Genomic DNA, 20,662 nt, shown 5'->3' with positions numbered 1-20,662 from the left:
GGTGTGATAGTGTGTGTGACAGAGCATGATGGAGAGGCTAAGCCTGGCTATTTATTTTAGATAAGAAAGTAATAGAATTGTAAAATACACATTATTTTTTAAATCATTCTTGCCTGAGGCAGGGTTAGCTGAAGAGGTTTTTCCAAGGCAATACCAAAACATTTATATTCCAGACTCAATAATGTATCTATTTCATGTTGATAAACAATCTTAGGTATCACATTTGAAGTCTGGAAAAGTTAGCAACTCAGCCAATAATTTTTAAAATGTGACTGCTTTTCAGAGTAACTCGATGCAGTTTTGGGGAAGCTCTTGGAAAAGTCATTGATGGAGAAGAATCCAACATCAATCTCTTAAGTAGTTCAGTGCTTGGTGATATTATTTTCATAAGCGCTGCCCACTCAGCATAAAGGATTTTGTTTCATTGCAGACATACTGAGCTTTTGAGGAATCTTTCTCACTTATTTGAAAGTCATCGTGCTTTTCCCTGATGTTTTTGCAGAGGACTTGTATGTGGGCATGAGTGGGCATCTCCATTCTGAAGCAGGGAGCCTTCTGGTTCCACACTGTCAGCCAGCGGGGCTGGAGATGCTCACTGGTGGCTAGGCAGGAAAAAAGGGCATATTGAGTTGTATTTCCGACGCATTTGTGACTAAAACCACACTTAACAAAGTTCTGTGAGGAAGAGGAAACCACAGGTGCACAGGACGTGGCCAAGGCTCCCCTGGATAAGAAGGCTGGGATGAAGGCTGGCTCTTGCCTTGGCTCTGCTTGGGATTTATGCTCATCTTGTGATCGAGGGGCTGGAACTGCCATTCCAGCACCATAGGGGTTTATGATTCTCATTGTTTTAAAGTTATTTGTGCATTCACTGTTGGCATTATGAAATTGCTGTGGGTGTTTTATCTCTGAAGAGCCAGACTTCTGAGCCACTGGCGTAGCTTCCTAATCACAGGCATGGAAACCCCTGGACTTTAACTAGCAGTGTTATCTAAGTAGTCTTCTTTTAAGTTACTTTGGAGAAAAATCAGTAATCATGATTGTTTAAAAAGCTCATATTGAATGCTTTGCTATTGCAGAGCAAACCTGCTGAGTCACTCGTAACAGTTTAATTCCAAAGCTGGCAGCATTTCTCAAGGACTGCCCTCTACACAAAAATCTCCACATTGCCTATGTGTGTAATTAACAGTAGATAAGGCTGTTGGATTTAAAGGCTATGAAAAGAAGAAAAATCCCTCAAGTTGTACCCTGCTTGATTTAAAATGAAGATGAATTTTTGGCAGAACACCATTTGTAACATGCAGTATGAAGATTCCCAGAGTGTGGGGCAAGGCTTTCATGATACCACTAGAGAAATAAAAATAAAGAGCAGAAACTGCTTAGAAATTCACTAGAAACCTTGGAGGGAGCTAGGAATAAAACCCCCACATCTAGTGCTTTCACTCAGCAAGAAAAATAAATGTTTACTTACTAAAGCGTTTATTTCTAAATTGTCAGGTGTGGCTGCCCTTTACAGGAAAGCGGGTGCATGACTGGCAAGGGAAAAGAAAAAACTAACTGGAAAAATAAATACTGTGAAGAGGAAGGAGATACAGCACAGAGGAAAACTACTGTGATAGAAAAGGGCAATGGATCAGCAGAAGTTTGCTGGCATGTGCAGAAATGACAACATCTGATTCATGCTTTTTTTACAGGGAGAAGAAACTATTAAGCATATTTTAAGTCATTCCTGCTTTTATTTTCTCCCCCTCTTCTTTCTTTGTAGTTGTGGGTTTTGTTGTTGGGCTTTTTTTTAAATGACAAGAAGATAAACTGCTGGTTGTAAAGAGTGCTGCAGGGGAAACACTGGGGATATAACCACCTAATTATGAATTTCCTGAATGTGCAACATGACCAGGAGCAACTGGACAGGATTAGTGCTGTATGTTTCATCTCCAGCTGTTTCATGAATACCAATCTCCAAACTCTTCCAAGAAGAACATTTTTTTTCCATGGCCCTACTTTTGGCTTTAACAATGTGAGCAATACTGCTTTGTTTTCTTTAGAGCCTGAACCGAAACAAGAGCTTTCAACTAAACAAGCCCCAAGTAAACCTAACGAGCCAAAGAGCTGCACAGTGTTTAGGAGATTCAGCTGAAATATTTGTAAAAAATCAAAAGGAACATCCTTATCGTTGGCAAAACTGGAACTAACACTGCAGAGATGCATGATCATGAGACAGTAAATGAGAGTGTTTTCTTCTGGTGAAGTGGTCAGAAGTTATTGTTTTGAATAAGCACAACTGGTGTATAATCTTCACAGAAAGCTTCTTGAATTGGTGAAGTGCCAATGCTCTTTGGCAGATGGGAACTTATTTAAACTTATAAAACCAACGTAGATGAAAAAATGTAAAAAATGCCCTGTGTATGTCCTCAGCTTGCAAACAGACAAACTGTAAGACAATGGTGCTTCTCATGGAAGAGAGGGCAGCAAGAACATTTTCTTTCCATGATGGCTTTGTAAAGATTAAGAAACAGCTAATAGAAAAATATCTCTGACAAGCAACAACTTCTGGTGTGTCAGAAATCACGTCTTTAGAATAATGGCACTGCCTTTCAGAGGACCTCTTCTAGCTGCTGGTGAATTTCTCTCTCTAGTCTTCTGTGACTTCTAGTAGAGATTGACTGGACATATTTGTTGCTTAGCAGACTCTATTTGTTTACCAGTAAAATCCCTGAGAGATTCATAGGACAGAATTCCCCTTAAATGTAGTAAAACCATGTCCAGTAGGGAACTCGTTTTATCACACTTGTGCAGATACCATGCACTGAACGAACACAAGAGGCAGAGAAATTTTATTTCAGAATCATACAGAGGTAATTCCTTTGATCTTATCCCAAGAATAATCTTTTGGGGGCTTAATTTCTTCACATTATCAAGCATGAGAAATACTGACCTGTATTGTCCTAAAAAGGGGAAAAATCTGCTAATTAATACCATGAATACAAATCCCCACCAAACGCGGTCAGTTCATGAATGCAAGACCGTGAATATACACTGAGTGAATAACTGGCATTCATTTCCTCTAAATAGAGAGGTACAGATAGAAATCCTGGTTCATGTTAATGTTTACATGCCCTACTTATTTAAAAAGAGTGTCTTGCAGAATTTTGGATTCTCTGCAGTAAAAGTGACCATTATGAACTACATACACTTATGCAGATTTTCTTCCTTGTGCCAGTCTCCACAGGCACTATTTTGAAAATAAAACACCGTAAAGAATTCAATATGTTTTAATCTGTACAATCCAATTTGTCTTTAGCTTTCATTTTTTTTTTCACATAAAAGAGTGAGAGAAGACTACCATGACCAGATAGTACTGTGTGATTTTGAGTACTTGATTGTTAAATTGCTCTGACTTTATTGGTTTGTGAGGCATACAGAGAAGAGTCCTCCAAAAAGGATTTATTAACAATGAGATTGTATGCCCTTGTCTTTATTCTGTGAAGGAGTAAGTTATGTCGTCACAGGGGGGACAGAGGAGAGGCGCTGCATCACTTTGTTATGGATATTTTTATAAGGAGATCCAAATGTTTGCTTTGAGCATCCTGCCTATCCTTCCTCTCACCTGGCAGGGTGAGGTCCAAATAAGAGATGCTTCAGGGCAGACTCTCAGCCTGCTGAGGGGTCACCTAAGGCAATTTTGCTGAGTACCTCTGTCTTTCTCCATCCAAGTTGCTGCTGGCCCTAACAGTGTGAACCTGGAGCTCCTGCTATGGGTAAATGGAGCCTGTTAAGACACCAAGCCCTGAGCCAGCCCACCTCACAGCTGCTCAGAGGTTTAATAATGCACATGGAGAGAAAAATCCTGCAGCTACAGTCCAGCCAGTGTTTGCGTAGAACCATCCACCCTATGTGCTGGTGTTATGCAGTGTTAAAACTGACTGAGGGCAGTATACCCCAGGTGAAAACCAACACAGTATTCAGCATATAAATCAATCAAAGCATGCTCTGTATGCTGTCAAACAGCACCGATGCCAAGATCTCTGCCTGTCTGCCCTACAGGATACAGAAGATGCAGTGGGAATAATAACAGTTTAACTCAAATCCCATCAGAAATGTGAGGGAAAGTATCTTGAGAGAACAAAGACTGTCTTGACAGCCTTTGCAATGATGTCTGACCTCCAAGGCCACATCTTGATTGTACAGAGAGAGGGTCCATGGGCCCCTCTCTGGCATTTGTCACCAAATAGGAGGGGATGGCTGATGGAGATCATGGCAGAATAGAGGATTCAGAATTGGTTTGGATCCAGCCCTGGTCAACAGTGCCAAAATTGTTACCATGTGATGGTTAAACAATTCCTACTTGAAAGAAGTCGGGTTTCTGTCTAGTCCCGCTGCATTTGCAGCTTGGAAATGACTATCCTGGGGACCTGGATCCAGGGGAAAGACCAAAGCAGGATACAGCACTGTCCCTTCATCCTACTCCTCTGCAAGAGGCACATGTGGGAAGGGAGATGGAAGAGACGCGCTACTGTGTTTCTGACGCCACTTGCTTCCTGAATAAACAGAGAGATCTCACTGTGATAAAAGATAAATATGTGTGTTATTGAAAAAAACCCCAGACTCATCAAAACAGAAAAGTTAGTTCATGGCTTTGGTCTGTATTTTTTTGGATAATAGTTGAGGTCAGTCATTTTCTCCAGCGTGATTTGTCTGTCCCTGCTGTGTCACCACTTAACTTAATCCTTTTCCTTTTTCAGAGGCAAAAGACATTTCCTCCTGGTGTGATTAATGCTCTTCCTAGATGAGCTGGCTCAGGGAGTAAACCATTAAAGAAATAGTTTTATCTGTTATTTATGTAGGAGCTCTCTGATGAAAAGGAATCCTTGCTTCACTCTCCCTTGCCCTCTCTCTCAGTTCCTGAGCCATGGCCAGTCTCCATTGAATCAGTTTATGGTTGCTGTTCACCATCTGCTCTTGCAGTTCATCAGGGCAGCAGGACTCAAAAGAAAGAGGTCCAAGGAGAAGGCAGAAATTGTTCCAGGCTCAGGATGGCCTTGCTCTAGTTTTTTTGAGTTTGCCCACTTCTGCAGTCCCAGGTGAAACTGGAAAGTCCTCAGGCCTGGGGCCTCTGTTTCAACTCTCCAAATGAAGACACAGCCTTTGGCCCATCGGATAGAAAAGATACAAATCAGTCCTGTGGTTCCACTTCCTTCCTCTTCTTTATTTCTCTTAATTTTGCTTTCTTTGGGTTTGATTTTGTTTACTCCTCAATTTAAATTTTATCTTTTTTCTTGTCATTTTCCAGCTTGGGTCAGTGGTTTTTCCATTCTAAACCAATGCCTTCACTGTCCCTTTTGTCTATCTTTTTTTTTTTCACAGAACAGTCTACAAGACTAAGTAAAGGCTTTACCACCCTAGTGAATAATTAATCTCATCTGCTGTGTAACTCCATCCAGGATCATCAAAAAGTCTGCATGTTTTGGGTCACTAATAAAACAAAACATTTTTCTACTTTTAGATTTTATGCATTACAAAAGTTTTTGCAATTAACGACAAACAATACTTAGTGCTGGCCAACCATTTCACTTTGAAAAATCTTTCCCATGAGAAAATTCCTATTTGTTATTTTCATAGGAATTATCTATTTCAGATAACTTTATTTTCATTTTTCTGCGTTTTGGTCATGTAGAAAAAACCCCAAACCCAGCCTAGCTGTCCATGATGCTTTGGTTCTTCCAAGTTTTTATGCCAAAAAGTGTGTGTTTCAACCAGAAGCAGAACATCAAGGAGTCCTATGGGAAAAATGTTTATGTTGATATTGTAATGGAAACGGATGAAAATACACCTGGGCTGCCTCAGACTCCAGAGGTTTTTCCAGTTTCTCAAATGAAACCTTGCTCTTGTGGGTAAAGTGGCTCAATCCCCGCTAAAAGCTGTCAGGAAATGTAACACTGAGGAATATAGCAATGGAGAGAAGACTGAGGACAGCAGGTTTGGGCAATGAGCTCCTGCAGAGTAAGGCTGGCTACTCAAAGGACCAAGGCCAAATCAAAAGGCCCTTCATAGTGTGGCTGTGATCTGTGGTGGGGTTGAGGCTGAGTCCTATTTTAAGCTTTTCCTGTAACCAGATTAAAGCTCCAATCATGATTCCCATATGGCTTGGATGCAGTGCTGAGAGGTGAATGACCACCGTGGCTCTCAGGGCTCTTTTGCAGAGGCAGGGGGTAAACTCCTCTTCTTTAAAGCAGCACAATTTAGTAAGTCAGAGCATTTCTTTAGCCTCGAAAAACATTGCCTGGAGCTCCTTCTCCTCAATCCCAACCGATGAGAACACAGGAATGACCACACTGATGGAAGCACGAGCTTTGTCTTCCCAGCCACCCACAGCAGATGCCAAGGAGGGGACACATGGAGGAGCCCTGGGGACACATGCTGACCCCAGCCTGAAACTGCTTGGGCAACGGGCTGCCTCACTAGAAGTGGCATTTTGGAGACAAGTGGTACGATGTCCATCACAACCACCTACCCCTGCCAGGTGGGCAGAAGGAGGCTCGGTGGGTGATGTGTGGTCCAGGGGTGATATTTGGTAGTAAGTGGTTTAGAAAACATATCTTGTGAGGAACAGCTGAGGGAGCTGGGATAGTTTGGTCTTGAGGAGGCTCAGGGAGGACCTCATCGCTCTCCACAGCCCTCTGCAAGGAGGCTGTAGTGATGTGACAGCTGGTCTCTTCTGCCGTGCCTGCAGGGAGAGGACTAGAAGAGAAGGCCTTGAGCAGAGACTGGGGAGGTTCAGATTAGTTATTAGAATAAACTTTTCCACTGTTAGGGGCTGTCAGGCATGGGTAGCCCAGGGAGGTGGTGGAGTCACCATCCCCGGGGGTGTTCAAGAGGCGTCTGGGTGATGTGCTTTAGAGGTTGTGATGGTAGTGCGGGTTGACGGTGCAACTGGACCATCTGAAAGATCTCTTCCGACCTCTCCTATGATTCTATGATTCCATTCTTCTACGATTCTAAGTAACGACGAGAGAATCGGGGAGGGACTCGGGGCTCGGGGCTCGGGTCATGTCCGCCTCTCACACCTCCCACTCCCGCGGCGCTGTGGGGCCGGGCGGGACCGCGTCAGTGCAGGGCGGTGCGGGATCAGAGCAGTGAGGTCCGGCGCGGTGCGGTGCGGTGCCAGCCGGGGGCGGTGCCAGCCGGGGGCGGTGCGGTGCGGGGCAGTGCGGGCGGCGCGGAGCGGGGCGGGACCAGAGCAGTGCGGACCGGGGCGCTACGGGGCGGTGCAGGGCCGGGCCGGAGGTCGGGGCGGTGCAGTGCAGTACGGGGCAGTGCGGGGCGGGACCGAAGCAGTGCGGAGCGGTGCCAGCCGGGACAGTGCGGTGCGGGGCAGATCCAGCCAGGGCGGGGCGGTGCCTCGTCGGGGGTTGGGGCGGTGCGGGGCAGTGCGGGGCGGTGCCAGCCGGAGCGGTGCCAACCGGGGCAGTGCGGGGCGGTGCCGGGCCGGGGGTCGGGGCGGTGCCAGCTGGGACAGTGCGGGGCGGTGCCAGCCGGGGGTCGGGGCGGTGCAGGGCGGTGCCAGCCGGGGCGGGGCGGGCCGGGGGCGGGAGCGGGTGGGCTGGTTCCCCACGCCCGCCTCGGCCGCCTTTTCGGCGGGAGCCGCTACTCCAGAGTGCGCGGTAGCGTGGGCCGGCCGGGGCCCCATGTGGTGCCGACATCACTGACATGGCGGAATCCCCGCCGAGCCCTCCCGGCACTCGCTCCAGCTAACCGGGACCCGGCGCCCCGCACCGCCCTCCCGCAGGTAAGGACGCGGCGGCGCTGCGGGTCCCGCGCGGGGGCAGCGCCGCGGCCGCACTCGGCTCGGAGCCCTGGGGAGCGGAGCGGCGTCCCCGCTGCCGGTCCCGGCTCTTTTGTTCGGCGGCGGGACGCGGCCGCGCTCGGGGCAAAGTTTCTATGCGCGCCCGCCCGGGTTCGCCCGCTGCGGCGAACGGCCGCGCCCGGGGCTGGCTCGGGGCTGGCTCGGGACGGCGCTCCAGCCCCGCCTGGCTGTCCCAGGGGTGCCGGCCCCGCCGCTGTCACCGCCGCCCGCCCCGCCCGTGCGGCTCCGGGGCCGGTGCGGGAGCGGCCGGTGCTGGCGGGGCCCGGCGGCACCGCGGGCGTGTGCGGTGTGTGCCCCGCACCGCCCGGCCCGGGCTGCGCGCAGGTGGAGAACTGCGGGGGCTCCTTCGCCTCCGAAATGTCTGGACCCAGGGGGGCATGTCGGAGGAAAAAGCCGGAGAAAGGCACGACCGTCTTTTCCCGGCCCCGTCCTCCCCGCCCGGCTCCTGGCAGAGGCGGCTTTGGGAAGGAAAGCCCTGGAAACTTTTTATTTTGCTTGCCAGACACCTTTTTAAAATGGCATGCGACCAGCAGACGGAGGGGAAAAAAGAACAACTCTTTTAAAAGCTTAACCTCTCTTAGGTTAAGACCACAGCTGCATCCCTCCCCCCTTCTCGGTTCTCAGAAATGTTCTATTTAAATAAGGTTTTGGCGAAGGTAGTGCGGCTTGGAGTTAAATGTAACGAACCATTTATCCCATCTATATTTGTAGAGTACAAGGAGCGGGGCAAGCTTGCCTCTCTCCATATTAGTAATTTGGTATTTCATTTGCATTTCTTTGTGTCCTTCAAGTATCTAGAAGTACTGGCCTGGCTCCTTAAATTGGTAGTTACCCCGTCACGGATGGGGGAACGGAGAGAGAGAGATGTTGGAGTTTCTTGTTGACTGTTTTTTGTTTACTTTGGTTTTTTTTTATTTGTTATATGAACTCCATGATAGGTTTGTGAGAGGAGGATTCAGTATCCCAGTTCCCTGACCGCATCTGCTGTATCCCCTGACCGCTTACCCTGCGGAACCCGGGGCTTAGCCGAAAGGTGCCAAACCAGTCTAACTCGAGTTTAACAACGTGCTAGGTAATGGGATTTCGAACTTCCACAGATTTTTCAGTGTAGAACACTATTTCTCAACCTTTTTCGCTGCAGAACTTGCTTAAGAAAGGTTGAGACTGCCAGGCCTGGCAGTGCCTTGGTGTCTGTGCTGGTCTGGGGCTCAGCTCCATTCTGTCGGGGAGCAGCTGGTCTGGACGTGGATGACACAACATGTGCTTAGCTGGAAATCCAGATAAGGGCATTGCATCCATAAACCTCAGGAATGGGCGATGGGCTGCCTCCGGGGCGGAGGCATCTTGCGCCTCTCTCCCCGTCCACCGCTGGTCTCGCCCACCTACCACCTGTGTGTCTTTCTCAGCTGTAAGAGAATATGCTGCCGGTGCTACCAGTAAGAAAATGATTCTTGGCCGTGTTCCCGGGGTCATTTCGGGTCTCTCACAGAAGCGGTCTGTTAGTGCTTTTCTCTTAATCTTCAGCACTTTGTGGTTCCCTCTCGTTAGTTTTAAAGCAGTTGTGATTTGTGGTTGTTATCGGGACCCTGCTGTGGCAGAAACGTCTGCTGCCCCAGAAGTACTGTGTACTTCCCAGTTAAGTGTCTTTTAGCTACTTTATGCTTATAATGGAGCTTAGGGATAAGTCTATGTAGAAGTTAATATATTTTACCATTTTTTAATTTTATTTTTTTGTTTTGGAATTTTTACATTTTTTTTAATTTTTGTTAAGGTCATTGCTGGGACAGCAGTGACAGGCGTTTTTCATACTGTTAACCTATAGTTGGCCAAAGGGTAAGAAGTGAAAGCAGCCAAAATAAGCTGCTATTTTGCTATAGCCAAGAAGCTCAGAGCTGTAACTCCATACTGCAAGCATTTTATCTTTACTCTTAGAAAAGTTTGTGACTTCCATTCTAAAGTGTGTTTATTCTGACACCTTTCTATTTAGTGAACTGAAAGAAGATTTCTCTATTATACCTCTTTCTGAGCAGAGAATTTGTTCTTTTCGCTTCACTTTGTAGATTTAACTCCTTTGAGAGAGAGGAGCAGTTAAGGGCAGTCAAACTTAAACACAGTTCATAAACTGCACAAGAAAATATGTACAGCTCATGCATCAAACTTCTGCATGTGTGTGGTTGTATTAATGAACTTTCTAATGAATATAATTGTCTTTTTCCCTCAAAAATGTGCGTTGTCAGTCTGATGAGTGCTAGCGCAGAACCAGAGTTTACAGTATGAATATTTATTTGTAGTGTGAGGATCTTAATTCCTACTAAATATATTTAATTACATAAAAGGCCCAGAGCCCGAACACAGCTGAGTAGAACAAATTATTCTCCACAATGCTTTTCTCAGTATAGTCTGCCACTCCCATCAAAAAGAAGGACAAAGGGGAAGATGGACTGACCTCTTTGGAGCAGCACGAGTAGCAGTTTGGGACACCCTGGGAGAGCATCCCATCTTTGCACCAAGGATGTGGTTAACGGGCAACAAGTCTGGAAACAGTGTCCCAGTGCATTGAATAGTTTTGTGCAACGTGCCGCAAGTTATCGAAGTCCCATTTGTTTGCAGTAGCCTTTAGTGTACAGCAAATAAAATAAATAGCAGAGGCAGCCAGCAGAGCCCTGTGTAAATCTCAGCTGTGCTAAACACCGGCGAGGCAAAGAGTTTCTCAAGCGTTGCTCAGAGGATTTGTGCCTCGGTGATCATCTCCGCGCTGCATTGAGCGGCACTGAGCGGTGGAGGATCGTTTAGAGACAGGAGTATCAAAACTCTTGTTGTTTACGGCCAAGGTTTAGTGTCCCTGTGTGATCTGTCCCTGGAGATGGAAGGTATGTGGGAAGAGGGAAGTTCTTCAAACAAGGCAGTGGAAATAGGAGCCGCTGGATACACAACGGTAACAGGCCATCTACAGGCAGGAATGCTGGTGTGTCAGGGAGCAGATAACTCCAAACAGCTTCCAGTGGGGATGTGGTGGTTTGTGTTTTTATCAGTTTATTCTAAGCACCTCTTTGCAAAGTTAAAGTTGGAAGCCCCCTCTCTGTTGGATTCCAGACAGCCAGGAAAAAAAAAAGCACAAACTAATTAAACATGATTTATTGTGGAATTTGTAACAATGTTGGAGAGATGAGTTGCCTTTCAGAAATGCTGCTGTTGATGTTAAATCTGTGCACTGCTTTGGAGGAAAAATGACGGTGCTGTTGAGAAAGTACACAAGGAAAACGTCATCTGTGTCTGTTCCTGAGCACAAATATTCCCTGGAGGTCCCAGGTGATGCAGCTTTGAGTAAATCTTTGCAGTGCCTTTAACTGGGAAAGGATGGCTTTCCTTGAGCTTAGGGGTTAAAACAAAGGGCTTCTCCAGTGACATACTATCTGCATCTGATCTGAGGAATCCTTTGTTTACAAGTAAATTGTGGTGTTTGTTAGCAGATAACAGACAAAAAGCCAACTGCAACACCAGCTGTATAAGAAACATTCTTTATTTGTTTTTCTAGTGGTGACAGTTTATAATGGTGATACACTGAAATTTACCATGTGCATACTCTGCTTAGTAAACTGCAGTTATGCGTAATGTTAGTTTTGAAATATGAAGCAACAAACAATTCCTAAGTAATTAAGGATGTATTTTGTAGGGTTTTTTAAGAGAACAAAAACTGTAGCTAATACTGATATGTGGCATTTGCTTGTTCTGGCATCTGCTCTTAGTTCTAGAAGCTGCTCAGTAGAATGACGAGAGGGTTTCAGGAGCAGAGTTTCTGCTGTTGTGGTTTGTTTTTATTTGTTAGATTTAGGAGAACTGAAAGCAAACACTTGAATTCCCTGGAGATGATGATGATAGGCTTGTCTGATTTCTCTGTGTTGACTTAGTGTATAGCAATTCTGTGGCAGCAATGCACATACCCTAAAGCATGCTTTACATCCCAGGATCTTATCTTTGCCTTATACGTAATTATGAACATTTCTATTATAAGGTCATTGCAGAGGACTCTAATAATAGAACCTGTGTGTGTATATATGTGCATGTAAATACATACTTCATGTTTTCAGCTGTGTTTCATGTGAAATACTTGAAAAGAGTAGGAGAAATTGCTCTCAAGAGGTTAATAAAAACTTAAATAAGCAACAATTTTAGATGACCCTTGCCACCCTCAGAGATCCTTGGGATGTTGCAGACAGATTTCCCCACGCTTTTAATCTAAACGAGCAAAATCAATGTGTTCTGCTTAGTTTGTAGCTTCTCTGGGCCTCTGTGCAGCTGTGTCAATTTTACATGGTTGCTCCCTGTTCCCCACTCACCCACTAATAAAATGCAAGTGTTTATAACCAATATCCCAGTGTTATCTTTTGCCCCAAGTATTTCTGCATGATTCTTTAGTCAAACCCAATGCTTTAGTGAAGTAAGATGGTGTGATTGTTTTGGACCTTGATAGCAGAAGCAGTGTGGGAGTAGAGAGTTGTCCTGATTTGTTTCAGGATTACCTTACCATTTTTCTTTGGTGTAAGGTTTGTTACTTCCTAGAATTTATTCCATTTTATAAGTCACCTTTTATTGTGGAAGTATCTGACTATTCAATGGCAATCCACATAACATAAATGACCTTATTCTTGCAGACACTTGAACTGATCTGGGTATGCCACTCAGTATTATGCATTGCTCTGCTCCTTATGTATTTTTTGATGTGGAATAATGCAGCAGAGCTAAAAAGATGATAGCATTTGTGGATAATGAGAGCCCCGAGAAGGTTTCCTTCAGGTCAGCCAGAACTTTTGGGGAATCAAGTAATGCCAACTCATGGAGGAGAAAAAATTGCTTTTAGTGTCTTGTTATTAGCAAATGTATGGCATCTGGAAGCATCACTTCATTAGAATAAATTAACAGCACAAGTGACCCACTGCAGAGCTTGTGGATTATTTGGGGTGTATAATGCCCAAATAGTGCTTTTTGTGTCTATAATTACTGATAGAAGTGGTGAGTTTGAAAAACAAAGGCACAGCTTGGGCTTGACTGACTCCATGAAGGGTGTTGCTTTACTGGGGAACTCAGTATTCTGTCTTTCATTTGGTGTTAAAGTATCATGAATAATGGCTTAGACTGAAGTGGAAAGTGGAAAAATTCCTCTGTTTGCAACGAGATAAGGCAAATTGGGATATACCATGTACCTGATTCTTCTAGATGTATTTGAACTGAATGCAAGTTTGTGACCCAGTTGGACACGTGTGTGTTCCTCTGTTTTTGTAGCAGACAGATTATGATTGGTCTTTGGCTTTGAGTTGTGTGTTTGGTTGGCTTGAACAATTGAAGTGTTACTCTTGTTTTTCCCCAGTTCTTACTTCTCTTTACTTAGCACATACTACTGTCCTGCACTTTTGTGCTACTCTAAAGTTCTGAGGAAATGATTTTGTAGTCTTGTTAGAATATATATCTGTTTGTTGATTGTATTAAAAATTGAAAAGGGCGTTGAAAATAAGCTGTTGTTTTTCACCAAAATGTTTTGGTGCTGTCCCTCTATTCTACAGTGCTGCATTGAACTGTGGCTACCTTGGAAGCCATGGCTTTTAAGGTGAGGAATTTGTTCCTATTCGGTTGCACTGACTGAACGATGACAACACGTTTCTTGAGGGCTGATTTCCACTGAGTCATCCCCCTGAGCAGGGCAGAGGGACACTCGGCTCCTGTCAAATCTTCTGCTTTGGCAGGTTAACTAGGAAATTTGTTTTCCAAGCCTACCTTGGGGAGGAGAGCTGGAAAGTGTTAGAAGCTGTGGCAGCTTAAAGAAAAGCAAGTGAAAGAAAACAATGGTTACTTTGGATTTTTACAGAATTGGCTTCTGCTTTAATGAGATTTTTTATTTGTAGATCTTCTTTTTTTCTCAATGTCCCACTTGCCCATCCTTTCTTGAACACCCTTATTCATTAGCCAGCCATGACTTCTGATACTACGGTAGAGTTTTCCTTTTAGTTTTATATCTGTGTGATTTATGTTCTGTTGGTTGCACACCTGTTGAAGGTGATCTTCAGCCATGCAGTGAGGTTGCTCCTGCTCTTGTGCTCCAGACCAGAGTCTCAGGGTGCAGCATTTGGTGTTGCAGAAGCAGCACCTCCTGAGCAGCCAACACCATCTGACAACCCATGTGTTGGGGGAACTGAGCAACCGGAGACACAATCCTTAATTTGGCACAATGTTTGCTCTTTGCTGGGCTTTTCTTGAATGCTTCAGATGTGGGCGAGGGAGGGGCAGCAGATCTGTTTGTGGGATACTGCATTCCCTTCTGTCCTCTTCCTTTTGACTGCGTGCTCTTGTTCGTTCAGTGGGTGTGACGTGTGGCCTTGGCATGACTAAAAGTGCAAGCATGTGGACACCAGGCTGTTGGATGGGCATGTTTCTCCCATCCAAATGTGCAGTGGGGGTGTGCCCAGCATTGCAGCCAAGGTGGCTGTGTCTTGGCTCCAAATGACCCAGGAAGGCTGTGGTGTGTGGTCACCAAGTACCTGAGAAGAGTTTCAGTGGTCTGATCTGACAGGACCACAGGGTGCTGCTTTTTGGATCATAGGTCAAGGCATTGTTGATAGTATCTGCCAGCCAGCCATGCAGGGATAGAAAATCCTTGGACATCTTCACAAGCTGGTTCTGAGGAATGGGTTAGAATTTTTGACATGGTTGGTAAGGATGTTTGTGGATCAGGAATTATAGGGAAGGAAATGAGGTATGGAAAATGTAGTGAGGTCCCTTGTGCTTTGGCTGTCAATGTGGCAGTGTTGGAAGGAGTTAAGCTGCAAATAGTTTGTGGAGATCTTGGGCTTGGAGAGTAACCCAGAAGCAGGCTGAACTGCAGGAAGGTTAGTGGTCTTTATGGGAAAGGGATGGCAAAAAATAAATCTAAATTCAGTGTAATTGATAGTGTTAAGTCTGAGTTGTCTGTCTGTGAGAGAATGGTGCTTCACTATGTCTGTGTTGATATCTGAACATGTCCTTATGTTGTCTTCTCTCAAATGAGGGACTTCATGTGGTTTGCATGAGGAAAGAAAATACCACCAGTATCACAAATTATCCCCTGTATAAATTCTGGAGACAGCCAACACTTAAGATTCTGGATCAGTGCAAAATGACTTGATAGCCTAACGAGTGTCCCCTGCTCAGTTTGTGCACTGTGGCTCTGCGGGCTGTCAGCTCTGCTTTGGAGAGCTCAAACCTGTTTTGTACTGGCAGGAGATGTATGTTGCCTATTTTGAGGATAAAGGGTTAATTTTTAGAGCAATTCAATAAATATGTTGATACATTCATAAGTCAGCTTGTTTGACACAGTCATTTTCTCATTGTTCTCTAATCAGAAGTTAGTGATTTATGTTACTGCAGATGCTTTCCTGGTCTTAGGTAATACTAGTGAAAGTAACTCCAAGAATAAGCAGAAGTAAAGCCTAATTTTTGATACTTCTGTATTTTGTTTACACTCAAGCAGGGAGTTCATACCCACGGTGCTTCATTAAGTAACTGTCTATTTGTACTTTGTCCTCTTGGTGTATTTATTTTAAAACTAAATTACTAATTCCAGTTCAGCAGGACCTCAAAACAACAACAGATATGAACAAACAGAAACCTTAAAGGGCCAAACCAAAATGACTTTGTATTTCACACTGTGGTTAGCTTAGGTGTTGTTGAGGTAGTAGTGTCTTATGTTCAGAAGTAAGAATTACTCTATGGGTTTCACCAGAGACACAGGTTGGACAACTCTTGCAGAGCACTGTGTGGCTCTAAGCTGTTCTGCTATTCTGGGAAGTTCAAGTGCCATAACAAGGAAGCAGCATTTGGCTCATTGAGTGTTTTGCTACGAGATCATGGGTTCCAGTTTTGCTTCATGAAGTTCTAGAACCACACTCTTACAGGACTTAGTACTGAACACATGGGTTACATTATTCATAGCTGACCATAACCAATACACAAGAAATGGTGTGGCTAAAGAGGAATTCTGAGGGCTTTTTTTTCAACAAAGCTGAAGTTCTGTAGATTTTTATATAAAACTGCAGAAAATTGACTGAAGGATGACAGTTTTAGTTCAGATATTAAGGAGAAAATCTTCACTATGAGGATGGTGAGGCTCTGACACAGGTTGCCCACAGAAGCTTGGGATGGCCCATTTCTGGGACAGTTCAAGGCCAGGTTGGATGGGGCTTGGAGCAACCTGGTTTGTGAAAGGTGTCCCATGGCAGGGAGGTTGGAACTGGATGATCTTTAAGCTACCTTCCAACCCAAACCATTTCATGAGTCTATGATCCAAGCCTTAATCCTTGTTTCGTGTATGTCAGCTTGTGGCAGAAGTAGCTTGTTTGATTCTGCTCTGCACATACTTAGTTTTGCAACCCCATATGCTGCTCTAACAGATCTTTATTATTGCTTGTTAAGTTCACTGGTGCTTTCAGTGACTGCATGAAAGATAAACATCCTCTGTGACTTTGTTAGACATACAGTGCAAACTTTTGGTTGATTTGAAGCCCATCCCACAGGTCAGTGAGCACTGCAAATGGCATTCAGGGCACTGTACGCCCACCATGTGAGGTTATCTGAAATGGTCTTGTTACCTAATTTAAGTGTCTTCTCTCTACAAGCTCTCGTGTGTGTGGTGTTTTATCTCTACCCTTTGCCCTCTTGATTAGCAGAGCTGGATGTGCTTGTCCAGCTGTTCCAGCTGCCTTGTTTAGTGGGCAGGAAATGGTGATGTGGTGGAAATTAGGCAATTCTACCAAGTGCAACCAAAAGAGTCTCTGATCTTTTTCACAGCAGCCACTTTTAGCTTCTGCATAAAATATAAGAGTCAAGTAATTCAGATACTTCTGTAACCACAATCTATGTAACGTACAAGGCGGCTACACTTGAATTTTTATGTGTCTGAATAGGTTGCTTCAGTGGATGTGTGAGAGCTGCTATGTTACAGTAAAGGCAATATTTGTGGATATAAAACTCTGAAGTTAGACATCAACGGTTTCACTTCCTTTTGGCATTTCTTGATCATGCAGTGAAATAGGATGATATTATGCTTTCAAAAGTTGCTGTGAGAAGTTTTTCAGTTTCTCAGACCTTCTAGACTATTCCAGTTTTGTCCCTGCTAGCAGATCTCGGTCCTTCTTGTCTGCCTTAGTAGTTTTATTCCTCTATTCCCTTCTTCCTTCTTTAAATTTTTGTGGACTAAAGTGTATTTATTTCAGTGCATCCTCAATTGTTGGATTAGTGCAAGGGGAAGAAGGGAGATGAATAAGTGCTTATGGTGTTTTCTGACATGTAAGAATTATGAGGTACAAAATGTGGATATGTGAAGACTTGTAAAATAATAATGAAGGGAATAGTTTGTAAGTGGATCAACTGTATTATTTGTGACACTGCCATAATTTAAGATTCTGTGTCATTATCTTAATGAAATGCAAGCAAATAAAATGCTGTCTTACGTAACTGTTTACTTGAACAGTGGCAGTACCACTTTTGAACAAATTTGATACAGTCTGTTAGCGGCAGTGACGTAGTTTTACTGCAGCTGCAAAGCTTTGGGTAGTGCTGGATAGGGAAGAAGTGCTGCTTTCTGGCTCTGGGTTAGCGACGTGGCAGCAGCAGATCTGTCCTTGCACTTTGGGAGGGAAATGCAAAGCTTTGGCCCAGTGCCTGAACTAACCTCACATGCTCAGAAGATGTTTTGCACACAATTTAGAAACTATATGGGGATTGGCAGATTGCATCTGTCAACTTTCCTACTGGTTTGTCCCCAGGAGAGTTATTTTCCATTAGTTATATACATATACATTCTTTTTTAAAGTGTCCTGGCTCCATGGAACAAGTGAGGTGTAGCTGTGGTGTGATGTTTCCCCGAAGGGCTCAGCAGGGCTGGCTGGGCAGGAGCCTTGTCCCTGCTTGGGCAGGGATGCTGTGTGGTGTCTGTGCCCCCTGCCAACACTGTTTTTTCCCCTATCCTGCTGCCTGGCAAGTGGAAGGCAGTTTGAGGGAAGTGTATGCAAAAGTTAGGTGATTCAAATGAAGAAAATTTAACAAGCTGACTTTCCTTAAAAACTTGGAAGTAGGTTTGACTGGTTCTTCAATGAGTATTTTACATTAGCTACATACTGTATTAAGTATTGCCAATGTAGCATTTTTGCACATCCCTGCTTTTCATAAAAATATTTTGCAATATGCATCTTGTGCATTTTTGAAAAATGCAAAGGGATTTGGCAGATGGGAGAAGGAAGTAACAACTCCTCTCTGGTCACATGCAAAGGGCACAGTTGAGAAGAAACAGAAGAATACTGTTTTTATCTATTCTAGTATATTGGACAAAGGTTTTCTTTGTTTTTCTGCCAATGTCAGCTCTTCCTGACCTTGGTGATCGATATTAGCATTGAGGTTTCTCAAAGCAGATATGGAGACTTTGCTGTGCAACTACTTGCTCTGCTTGACCATAGTGTGAGAATGGTCTGCTAGTGGTGATAGAGCCATGAGAAAAGGCACCCACCTAAAGGGGGACTCTTATTTTGCTTTTAGTAGAGATGGGAAGGCAGATTAATAACTATTTTGCAAGTGCTTGTGGTATTCTTTTGGAAAATGTGTGCATTCTGTTCACCCACGTTAGTGAAAGATGGGTAAATTTGAAGTGGCAGAGTTACGGGCGAGGGTTACAGGCATGACTGGAAGTGCAGAAAGCCTTTCTCGTAAGATGAGATGGAGAAATATTTAACAGGAAAAATGTTCCAATGAACTTTACTATCTCAGAATCCATCAGAGAGGTAAACACTATGAAGGCGTACAGGACTGTTTAAGCCAAAAGCCCATGTTGGCAGATGAATGAGTGGATGCAAGACACCAGTAAATAAAAACCTTTTTAGATTTTGATCAAGCAGCTTAGTCCAAAACCAGCCCAGCTATCCAAACAGGAGCCATCTTACGGCAAGCAGAAAGACATAAATAATTTTAATGTACAGAGTTTTATGCAAAGCTACCAAAGAATATATGTCTGTAGCATTCCCATATATGAGCAAGGAGTGTTCAAGTAGCAGAGCAATTTCACAGAAGTGGGAGAACAGAAAAGGAGCTGGAATACTGTGTGATGAAAGTACTGTAGGCATTCATTGCAGCAGCAACATATATAACCTGATCCTTTTTTTAATGTATTGACATAGTAAAAATACTTTTTTCCTAAGTCTGCTTGCATCTGAAGTTATGTATGTGCAGAGCTGTACAGTACTGATAGAGAAACTATGATAAGGCTGCCATCTTGGTGGAATTTCTCTTCCATGTCTTTTACTAGTACTTTTATCTGGTTGAAGGTCTGGACCTAACACAGTTTCAGGAAAGGAGATGGGCAGCTTTCAAAGAGCTTTGAACATCAGGTCAAAAAATAAAGGTGCTTTCCAAAACTGCTTTGTGAAAGTGGTGGATCACTTATGGGAGTAAAGGCCAGAGGTTTGTATCCAAAACTTTAAGATAATCCCTAGGAAGGAGCATGTTAACTTCAGGATAATCACAGGCTTCAAAGCAAAATCAGAATGCAAGGTAAATTTTGTTTATGCTTTGGCGTAAGAAAAAAAGTAGCAAGATCAGAGTTATACAAATATGAGTTTAAATATATAAAAATCAAAATGTCTGGATTTATAGTTGCTGATAGAAGATGGAAGTTATGCTAAAATACAAGGTAAAAGCTTTTAAAAAGGTCAAATAAATTAGTGAACAAATGTGCACTGATAAAGTTGAAATACTTTCAGTGATTAGGAAAGGAAAATCTAAGTTGAGTCACCTGCAACTTCAGAAGTGGCTGTAGAACCAACAAATTGCTAGTTCTGCTTGCACCAGGAGTCTGGAAAAGAAAAAATCAGCATGTAAAAAAGGTATTATTCAGCTAATTGTTTGGTAGCTACACTGAGATTGCTTTAATACTGACCTATGGCGTTTCCTTTCTCAGCAGAAATGCTTTTGTGTCAGGCAGAAGTTAATGTTTCTGTGGAGAGAGAAGGATGCAGTAAGTTCTCCTGCAGACTCCCATCTGAGCCTTTTCCTCTGCAGGAGTCACAGGAACTTGTTGACAAAGCTGTTTTCTGTGACTGAACTGAGCTTTTGTTTTTGGGTGGGGCTTTTTTGTTCCAAAGAGTAAAGTTTTACTTCAATATATTATCAACACTGCCTCATTTAAGCTTGTGTGATGTGCTTTCATTTCTGAGCTACTTGGAGAGGGAAGTTGTTTTAATGGTCTTTATGTTAATGCAGAAAAACTGGGAGCTTGTTTCTGTCTATCAGAGCTGGAGATGGAAACAAAAGCCAAGCAAACTTCCAGATGGTTGCAGATCCTGGATCCCAGCCACTGCCCAACGCAATTCAGTCCTCCTGCCTCTATCATTTATTGCTTACAAAACACTGTGCAGGGCTTGTGAGCCCGGACTGTGCCTTTGTGAGCAGCTGAAGGAGGAAGGTGAACAGTGTGGTGTGGCAGGAACAGTCCCCGCGGGGTCCTCGGGCTTTGGCCAGGGCTCCTTGCCAGCGACGTAAGGATTGGCTTGGGAGTTCTCCAGGGTTATAAAACACCCAGCTGTTGACTTTTAAAGTTGTGTGACTGGGCAGCTGAGAACTTGGATGGGCTGGAGGATGAGCTGTATTGACGGAGGAACAATGGTTTCACAAGCACATACATGTACTCCCCTCACCCCCTTTTGGGGCTGTGGGTGTGCACTATCTGAAATCCTGTCACTAATTAAAAGTCACAATGAGCCAGTGCACTTAAAAGTGGTTCTTTTT

General features: G+C 44.1%; 1 protein-coding gene across 3 annotated transcripts in view; it reads left to right on the top strand.

Moving 5' to 3' along the window:
• The first annotated feature begins 7,123 nt into the window (after positions 1 to 7,123).
• FNDC3B (fibronectin type III domain containing 3B) overlaps positions 7,124 to 20,662 on the top strand; it is a 189,863-nt gene continuing 176,324 nt past the window's right edge. For 2 of the 3 annotated variants that reach the window (XM_071566295.1, XM_071566297.1), the window contains exon 1: positions 7,619 to 7,786. The gene's annotated coding sequence lies outside the window, so the exon portion shown is untranslated. Of the gene's footprint in view, positions 7,139 to 7,618; positions 7,787 to 20,662 lie in introns of those variants that run through there. The other variant, XM_071566299.1, reaches the window with a different exon arrangement.

Source organism: Pithys albifrons, chromosome 11, assembly GCF_047495875.1.
Source record: "Pithys albifrons albifrons isolate INPA30051 chromosome 11, PitAlb_v1, whole genome shotgun sequence".
NCBI classification, from domain to species: Eukaryota; Metazoa; Chordata; class Aves; order Passeriformes; family Thamnophilidae; genus Pithys; species Pithys albifrons.
This window is presented reverse-complemented; position numbering and strand designations above follow the sequence as displayed.